This window comes from Convolutriloba macropyga, chromosome 3 (genome assembly GCF_964194025.1).
Source record: "Convolutriloba macropyga chromosome 3, txConMacr16.3, whole genome shotgun sequence".
NCBI classification, from domain to species: domain Eukaryota; kingdom Metazoa; phylum Xenacoelomorpha; order Acoela; family Convolutidae; genus Convolutriloba; species Convolutriloba macropyga.
This window is the reverse complement of record NC_134470.1, coordinates 22,276,313-22,285,963: the sequence shown is the minus strand read 5'-3', so window position 1 is coordinate 22,285,963 and position 9,651 is coordinate 22,276,313. Positions and strand designations below refer to the sequence as shown.

At 38.4% G+C, this 9,651-nt stretch overlaps 1 protein-coding gene across 1 annotated transcript in view; it reads right to left on the bottom strand.

The window, feature by feature from the left end:
• LOC142336945 (uncharacterized) overlaps nucleotides 1-8,486 on the bottom strand; it is a 72,586-nt gene extending 64,100 nt beyond the window's left edge. The window contains exon 1 of the mRNA XM_075385937.1: nucleotides 7,641-8,486. The gene's annotated coding sequence lies outside the window, so the exon portion shown is untranslated. The remainder of the gene's footprint in view (nucleotides 1-7,640) is intronic.
• Between the last annotated feature and the right edge of the window lie 1,165 nt (nucleotides 8,487-9,651).

The following is a 9,651-nucleotide window of genomic DNA, read 5'->3' as shown; positions in this document are numbered from 1 at the left end:
ATCCCTGTCGTAGTTTGAATCATATACTGGCTCGTACAGTTCTCGGCAACTGGTCATGTAGTTTATGGATTCTTCGTCATCTTTTTTGTTAGTTGATTGAGGTTTGTTTGTTTAGGCTGTGAAATTTGAGCTTGCTATTTCTTAGGTTTTCGACATTTTTTAGCAAAGTGGTTTCAGATTCCACAGTTGTAATACTTCTTTCATTTTGCGGGACATGCTTAGCGATGGTTGTGGGTCAAACGTTGTCCACAGTGTGCGCAGTTGCTAGTGTATGGACAATTTCGGGGAACAGTTGGGTAGCGAGTGAAATCAGGTCTTTGTTGTTGGTAGTTTGTGGTGCGATTAGGACCTTGGAAGTTATTGACTATGTTCACTGATTTAGCATTCGTATTGACATTTAGACCAATCTTTTGTTGGTTCTGGGCGCCTATCTCCATATGATTCGATTTTTCTAGCGCTTTTGTTGGTGACACCGCTTCTTTGAGAAGTTCTTTTTTTGTTTCGAAGTCCAACATATTCAAAATGAAAGTATCACGTATTAGTGTTGTTTCCTCGTCCCCCAAACTCCTATTTTCCCATTGGTCAATGAGTCGATCATAGCTACGCGCCACAGATTCTCTTTTTGCTGTTTTGATGAGAAAAAAACAGCGGTCATATGATATGTTTCGGGTTTTTATGAAGGATTCCTCCATTACGCGCCAAAGCTCTTTCATCGGCTTCTTTTCAATGAGGAAATGCGGGTGTTTGCTTTTGAAGATCCTGCAGCCTTCTGTTCCAATGCAGAGATACAGAAGTGAAGTTGCCTTTTGGTCGCAAATGTCCCAAGGTTTATCGCCACACAAAAATGCGCATTTCGTCAATCCTTTTGCATCCGTTTTGCCACGTCATCTTTAGCTGTTGATTGCAAATCTTTCTATTGTAATCGGCTGCCTGAGTGTGGTGTTCTACTGGTTCCTCATACAAGGTTTCGGAGGGGTATGTGACTCCTGTGGGTGGTCCGTTGAGAAGAATTTCTGATTGTATCCCTTCTTTCGCAAATATTACGAGTTTTCATTGTTGTGTCCATTTCTCCCACGAAAGGGGTGGCGTGATGGTTGCTTTCTCCCTGAAAGCGTCGATATGTAGGGGAATTTTTCTTGAGTCAGTTGCTGACTGCGCCTTATTGTACTGCTGAACTGCATCTTTGGTCAATTGAACCACGATTGATTACTTTTAGTCAGATAAGGCAATTGAGGTGCGATTTACTTCTGAAATTTACTTCTGAAATTGCGTATTCGCTACGCGAATGACTACTTTTCTTTCATAGCTTACTTTTGAAAAGCAGTTTGCTAACAGAATGAAATAAGGTTATACAATAAAAATTAAAAGGAAGTTAAAAGAAATCATAAGGTGATCACTCAGAAGAAAAGGAAGTTAGATTTATTTACAAACGTGAATAGAGTTTCCTGCCTCGAACATGAACAAAATGGAGATTGCAACAATGATGATCGAATGAAATGAAGATTAAGGAAACTGAACTAATTAACTGCCATTGAAAATAAAGGAATTAGGTTTAAAACTAAATCAGAGGTCTCTGTTTTGCAGTGTGCGTTTCTTTTTCTTAAATCAGGGGTTAATTGCGGCGCGCATGGTCCTGACGAAGATGTTTGAGTCGGTGGAGCTGCGATTGGGCTAAAATGCAGTATTTGTGTGAGATCAGGTCTGTTTTTAAAGGCTTCCTCATATTTCGGGTTTCGTTTAGGAATACGCATTTTGAGGGTCCTCGCCGCGTTACTTGCTGTTGAAATGCAAGATCGACCCGAGGAAATAACCTTGACAACATCAGACCGTTTTTTGAAGCGTTTTATTTTCTTGCTGCCAAGATCCTTTCTGAGGAGATCCTTTTTATGATTTGAAATCTTTTGTTCAAGCGTTTTATCATTTCTTTTTGGTGGCCTCCTCTCCGCGTATTGAGCCAGATTAGTATCTCTTTCACACTCAGTCACTAATTTCGCAAGATCTGAGTTGCGTAACCTCACTTCTGGTTTGTTAGGCACTTTGATCACGCTTGTTGATGGAGTTTTTTTGCCGACAGCACTTACCGGTGCCAAAACCACGTACAGTCCAGCCAAATGTTTCTTCTGTCTGTTTGCAGCATGTATCTAGCGAGCTGTTTTGACTTGGACGCTTCTTTCGCTACAAGGAATGGCTCGTGAAATGCCCTCTGACCACATTAATCTAGTTTCCTAATCTTCTATATTTCGTTGCTGTTCGTGGGCTCGGGCATTAGCAGAGCTTCGGCCCACTGCTCGTCCGTTAAGTATGTTCGGCCAGGGATTGCATCTTCGTATAAATAATATTTAATTATTTTGTTACAATTAGGATTTTTACTATTTGATTTAGTTGCTATTTTAGATGGTGGTGTATTGGACTTTCTACCGAAATGTGCCTTAAATGTTTTTATACTAACTGTTTTTGTTTAGCTATTCTTAATTTGTGAATAATTGCATGTAATGCATGTTGTAAATTAAATTTTTCGTTTGAAAGTGCTATATCATTTACATTTGTGCTGGAAGCATTATTTACTATTTCTATTGTAGGATATGTGGAGAATCTATCATCGCCGGTTAAGAAATATTGTTCTAATCCTTCTTCTTTAGTGATAGGACCGTCAAAATCTATTTGCTATTCGTCATTCGGTTGAATAAAATTAGGTAATGGTGACTATTTGCTATGCGGAATCACTGGTTTTAAGTTCTACCAAAATCCGTACAAGCTTCGCACTCACTAGCTATTGCTATTATGTCGCGATGAGAATATGGTCACCATATAATCTCAGCGAGCGACAGCATAGCGAGACTCCCTGGGTGGATTGAATGGATATCTTCCAACACGGCATCCTTTATTGCTTTTGTGATTGCTATTCACTCCTCTATACACATGCACCCCTGCTTTAAATTCAAGTCACGCTAGGATGAATGTGTATGAAGACTGATGTCCTTCAGCCTTCCCTCCTCGTTTCTGAGAACACAATCCTTCAATTCTTCCAGGATAGCATCCTTCTCCGTCAGGATAGCCAACAGTTTTTTTGCTGAAAACTGTATTAATCGTTTCTAAGATTCTGAGGTCGTCTGCTGTGTCAAATGCAATTGTAGAGGAAGTTGTTTCCTTTTTGGACGAGTTGTTGGTGCCTGGTGTCGTATTCGTAGTGGAATTACCTGAGAAGGTTACCCGGGCTTTTGTTGGTGTGATTTGGAAGATTCTCCTCGAGGCATTTTTGAGGTAGAGACAACAGTGTTAATATCGGTGAACTTGTTTGTGAAAGAATTTTGGGCAGAAAGCGAAGTATTTTTGGGTGCTCGGTATTTATAGATGGAATTTTTCAGTTCCGCACCAAATTTGGAGAATTTATGTGGATAAGTTGATTTGATATCAAATATGGGGCTTATTGGACTTAATTGTTCAGATTGTTCACATTCTTTACTGTCTGACTCCTGCAAAGTATTTGCAGCGAATTTGTTAGTGGAATTTGATTTATTTAATGGCAGAGTATTTAGTGCAAATTGTGGTTTAGAATGTGAGGAGGGCATTTGCGACGCAATTGCCGTCTTCCAGTTGGGACTATTGAGTTTATGTGATAGTGTAAATTGCGAGGCAATTGACTTTGAAGTATTAGAGTGTGGCAAATGCGATGCAATTAACTTTCTTTAATTGTAGTTTTCTGCAGTTTGATATGGGTATTTGCGTTGCAAATGGCTTGATCGGTTTTGAATTTGGGAAAATTGTCTGTAAAATGCTATGTAATTTATGCAATGCTAATTATTTATGTTCCAATAAGTGTTTGAAGGAATCCCGGATATTGGATATAGTTGAAACCAGAAAATTTCCATCGTGATTCATGATAAAATTTACTTTGCTTTCGCTAAAGGATTTCTAGATATGTAGACCACAAAAACCAGTTTTGCTCCTGGTATGTGTTTTATGGCAAAATTGTAAGGAATTAGTCAATCAATCGATCCGGAGAGCCCGACTATTGAATGATTTATTAGAACGATATTATTTAAGTAATGATAGTAACGCTCTGTGGTCTGTAATTACTGTAAAATCTCTACCGTAGAGGAAATTTTTGAAATAATGGATTGACCAGACAACTCCCAACAGTTCCAATTCTTTTACGCTGTATCTTTCTTCTGTGGGATTGAGAAAATGTAATGCGAATGCGATAGGTTTCCATCCGTCTGGAGTGTTTTGTTCGAGTGCTGCACCAAGTCCTGAACGTGAAGCGCCGCATTTTACTCGCACATCTAGTTTGGGAATATAGTAGCAATTTTCATTACTTTGTGCTATTTTATTTTTAATTATATTTAAGTGTTTAGCATGTGACTCAGTCCATATTTAGCAGACTTTTTAATAGTGATCTGAGGAGGTGACAATGTTGGGCTAGATTTACTTATAAATTTACTAATGTAGTGTACTGATCCAAGGAATGATCTTAGACGTTTAAGTTTAGTTGGTGGTACTGTTAGGATAGCTGCAGTTTTGCTTTCGAGTGACGAAATAGCTGTTTGAGTAAATTTATAACAAAGCCGTTCGATTTCAGTTTTAACAAAGTGACATTTTTGAAGATTGATGCGCAAATTATCTTCATTTAAGTTTTTGATGCAATTGATAACGTAATTAATGTGCTCGGATTCTGATCAGGCACCAACTGTTACGATATCGTATAAGAAACAATATGTGTTTTGAAGACCTACAATTGTGCAGTCCACTGCTTTTCGAAATTCATTTGGCATGTCAGTGAGGACGTGAAATCCGGTTTCAAATCTATAAGTACCTGTAGATTCACCACCCAAATGATATTAAACTTACAATGTTTTGCATTGTCTTTATGTAGTTATAAATGACTGTATGCATATTTAAGATCTATAGCTGAAAAATATGCTCGTTGACCGTTTTGTATGTTTGTGAGATGTTGTGAAACTGAACCTCTTAACATTTCTTATATGGGCATTTGATATTTATTTTTATGAATTGATTTGTTGAGGACTTTGGAATCTACTGCGAACTTCAGAGATTGATCTTTCTTTTCTGTAATTACTACTGGTGAAATGAAATTTTCGTCAGCACAACTAGATAACTTTTCAATGTGTCCTTCAATTTGTAGTCGGTCTAATTCTGCAGTAACTCTAGATTGTAAATTAATGGGAACGCCACTACCTTTTCGGAGCTCTGCTGAAAACTTTTGATGAAACTTCGATTTAACGACATGTGTCTTTGATAGAACAATTCCTGAAACCAGATCTGGAAATTGCGACGTAATAGCCTGTTTTACTTTTCAAGTAGCGTTTTCAATATTGTAAAAAGCATTTACCCCATTTTGCTTGTCGTACTATTGCCAAGCCTAGACTACTGAAAAGGTCTCTTCCTACTGTGGCCATCCTCTGCTGCTATAAGGCCAGCATTCTCACACATCCAGTCGTTGTAGACAACTGTGGCTGCAATCTTGCCGAGGACCTTTATCGGTTCGTTTGAAAATGTTTTGAGGTCTTTCTCACCTGCAGAAACAATCCATCGGGCTGTTGGGGTAGTCTTAAGAAATCACTGGAGATAGCTGCGACATAGTTGTCAGAATCGCTGTTGAAGTTTGAATCATAAATTTGCTCCTACAGTTCTCGGTAACTGGTCATGTAGTTGATTGATTCTTCGTCACCACTTTTGTAAGTTGCTGCGTCAATCTGATTGACGCTTGTTTGAGGCTGTGACATTTGAGCTTGAAATTTCTTAGGTTTTCGACTCTTTTTAGCAAAATGGTTAAAGATTTCGCAGTTGTTACATTCCTTCCATTTTGTGGGACATGCTTAGCGCTGGTTGTGGGTCCAACGTTGTCCAGTTTGCCCAGGTGCTAATGTATAGATAGATTCGGGCAACAGTTGGGTAGCGAGTGAAATCAGGTCTTTGTTGTTGGTAGTTTGTGGTGCGATTACGAACTTGGACGTTAATGACTATGTTCACTGATTGAGCATTCGTAATGAGATTTTAATTTAATTTTTTGTTGGTTCTGGGCTCCCATCTCCATATGAATCGATTTTTCTAGCGCTTTTGTTGGTGACACCGTTTCTTTGAGTTCTTTTTTGTTCCGAAGTCCAACACATTTAAATTGAAAGTATTACGTATTAGTGTTGTTTCCTCGTCCCCCAAACTCCAATTTTCCGATTGTGCAATGATTCGTCCATAAAAACGCTCCACAGATTTCTTTTGCCGCTTTGATGAGAAAAAGACAATGCGGTCATAAGTTATGTTTTGGATTTTTATGAAAGATTTCTCCATTACGCGCCAAAGCTCTTTCATCGGCTCTTTTTCAATGATGAGATGCGGGTGTTTGCTTTTGAAGATCCTGCGGACTTCTGTTCCAATGCAGAGATATAGAAGTGAAGTTGCCTTTTGATGGCAAATGTCTCAAGGTTTATGGCCACACAAAAAAGCCGATTTCGTCAATTCCTTTGCATCTAATTTGCCACGTCGCCTTTAGTTGTTGATTGCAAATCTTTCTACTCTAATCGGCTGCCTGAGTGTGGTGTTCTGCTGGTTTCTCATACACGGTTTCCGAGGGTTATGTGACTCCTGTGGGTGGTCCGTTGAGAAGAATTTCTAATTGTATCCCTTCTTTTGCAAACAATACGAGTTTCCATTGTTGTGTCCATTTCTCCCACGAAAGGGGTGGCGTGATGGTTGCTTCCTCCCAGAAAGCGTCGATATGTAGGGGAGTTTTTCCTGAGTCAGTTGCTGACTGCGCAGTGTTGTACTGCTGAAATGTATCTTTGGTCAATTGAACCACGATTGATTACTTTTAGCCAGATTAGGCAATTGGGGTGCGATTGCTAACTTTTCAAGATTGATTTAGAAATTTACTTCTGAAATTGCGTATTCGCGACGCGAATGACTACTTTTCTTTCTGAGCTTACTTTTGAAAAGCAGTTTGCTAACAGAATGAAATAAGGTTATACAATAAAAGTTAAAAGGAAGTTAAAAGAAATCATAAGGTGATCACGCAGAAGAAAAGGAAGTTAGATTTATTTACAAACGTGAATAGAGTTTCCTGTCTCGAACATGAACAAAATGGAGATTGCAACAATGATGATCGAATGAAATGAAGATTAAGGAAACTGAACTAATTAACTGCCATTGAAAATAAAGGAATTAGGTTTAAAACTAAATACGGTAATGGATATTTTCAGAACAACTATCCAATCCGCATGACAAGGGTTGTGGAGTTATGGACCAACCGTCCCCGATAGCAATTTGTTGTTGGAAATAATCTGGTCTAATTGTTCGGGTTTCAAAATGCGAGTAGGTAATATCAAGTTGGTTGTTCTAATTTACAGCCTTATACAATGAATTTCAAAATCCATACCCGCTGTAATTTCATTGACGTCCAATGATGTACAAAATACTGTTGACTAAGACTGAGGGTAAAAATGGAAAATTAGCTTCGTAGCTTTAGAAAAGAGTACAAAAGGAAAAAAGGACCTTACGGGTAAACTAAACTTGCGGTGACTCAACTTCGTTTTGGCGACTCCTAAAAACGTATCATAAGGTATCGTTTCAAAGAGCAACACCTAGAATGCATTGAATGTTTGCATTTTAATAAAAAGCTATCTTACCTTTGCAGAAGACGTGTTTCCAAAACAGCAAAATATTGTTGAAAGTGGAGCAGAAATTTACAATGGTAAAAAATAAGATAACGAACAACACCCACTTTGTGTGTAAATAAAGCTCGAGTGAAAATAATAAATTTTCTTTTTTGCCAAGGCAACTGGGGAATTCAACGGAGCTTACGCAGCAAAATTATCTCCAGTTTACTACTGCTCAAAACAGAAATATACTTATTTTCTGGCAATAATTTGTGATAATAAACGCAAAGTGCAAAAAGGCTGGGAGAGGGACTATTTAGTAATGCGGGTAAGAATGCTTTTATTTAGCCGACAGGTAGACAAACACCGTTTACTCAGCGAATTTTAACTATTACTTTTGATCAATTAAACCCTTCAATACCTCTTTGGCCTCGGGATTACGAAAATGCGGACAAAGATTGAATTCAAAGTTTTTTATGGAAAAGGATCGAATTTAATCCAAAATTCATATAAGAATTAGCCGGTTAAAAAATATTTTTTTAAGATCCTCTGGTTATTAAAAGACAACTCATAAATTGCGAATCGGGTTTAAAGTTCAAGTTTGGTTCCAATGTTCATTAATTCCTTCTAGTTTTGTAGCTTATAATAGCCAGTATTTAACCAATTTTCGAAAAATGTCGGTCAAATCGATATTCAGCTAACTGAACTTATAGTGATGTATTCAATTCAATGCATTAGCAAGCAGTGACGAGCAAAGCTTTCCTTTTGTGAATACGAAACGCGGAGATTGTTCATGTGAAATCTAACATTTACTACACTACTTGTAATATAACGTATGCAGCAGTTTCTAGCTTGCGGCGAAAGACAATAACCGTTTGAATACACGCACAGGCACGCGTATCGCCTGTATAATATCCTGCATGTATTTTATTCATTCATGTAGGACTGAATATTTGTAAATGTGCAAGTTTTCTGTCTAGTAGAGCACAGAATTTAGTACAGACAGCGTTTATAAAACTGAAAACGTTTCAAACCAGTTATTTTAAGAAGCTATGAACGGTTAACGTAGTTGGCAATTCAACAACAAAATTTAGCGAATTAAGTTGTTGAACGTATTTGAGCTGATTTGAGGGAATGCAAATAAGTTTTGTAAACGCGCGACACATACCCACAGACACTTTTTCTGTTAGAATACTGAAACAGACATGTACCATACGCGTGTCATAGCGTGAGATTACAGAACGCACTGTCGCTTCCCTGTTTAGAATGTAATACAACAAACGGAAAGAGGATGGGAATGAATGATAGCTTATCACAAGATTGAGTTTATGAGAATGCGTTTTCTTAAATGGTGTCAGGATAAAATAACTATTTCAGTTACAGTTTTAAGAAAATCCAAATTACGAGCGTTTTTCGCACGTTCACTGCTGTGGGACAGCTTTCTCTTCACAGAAAACATTTGCTCTCTAGTTTTTCATTGTAAGAAAACCTTTTGTACACAAGAATTGTCCCTCATCTCAAAAAGCGATGTTTGTCCAACACTAGCAAACGAATATGAAGACTGTGATTAACAATTTGAAATTGAGTTTCAAATTAAATCAAATCTTTTTGGACTTTACTCTAATTATCATTTACACAACCCAAATAATTCTCATGTGATTTACAAGCAGGATAACCAGGTTTAGGTGCGCGACCCTAGACCGCTCTGATCAGACCAACTGGGTCGCACACCGGTGGCGTGGTGCGAGCCAAAATACATGGTCTGGGAAACTCTTGAGTCGCACGATGGTCTGGTCAATGGTCGCACTACGTTCTGATCAGAGCGCAAAGTGGGAAATGGTCTGGACAATGGCCGCACTAAGGTCTGATCAGAGGGCAAAGTAGCGCTATTGTCTGATCATAGGTCGCACGAAAGTCTAGACAATGGTCGCACTACGGTCTGATCAGAGGGCAAAGTAGCGCTATTGTCTGATCATAGGTCGCACGAAAGTCTAGACAATGGTCGCACTACGGTCTGATCAGAGGGCAAAGTAGCGCTATT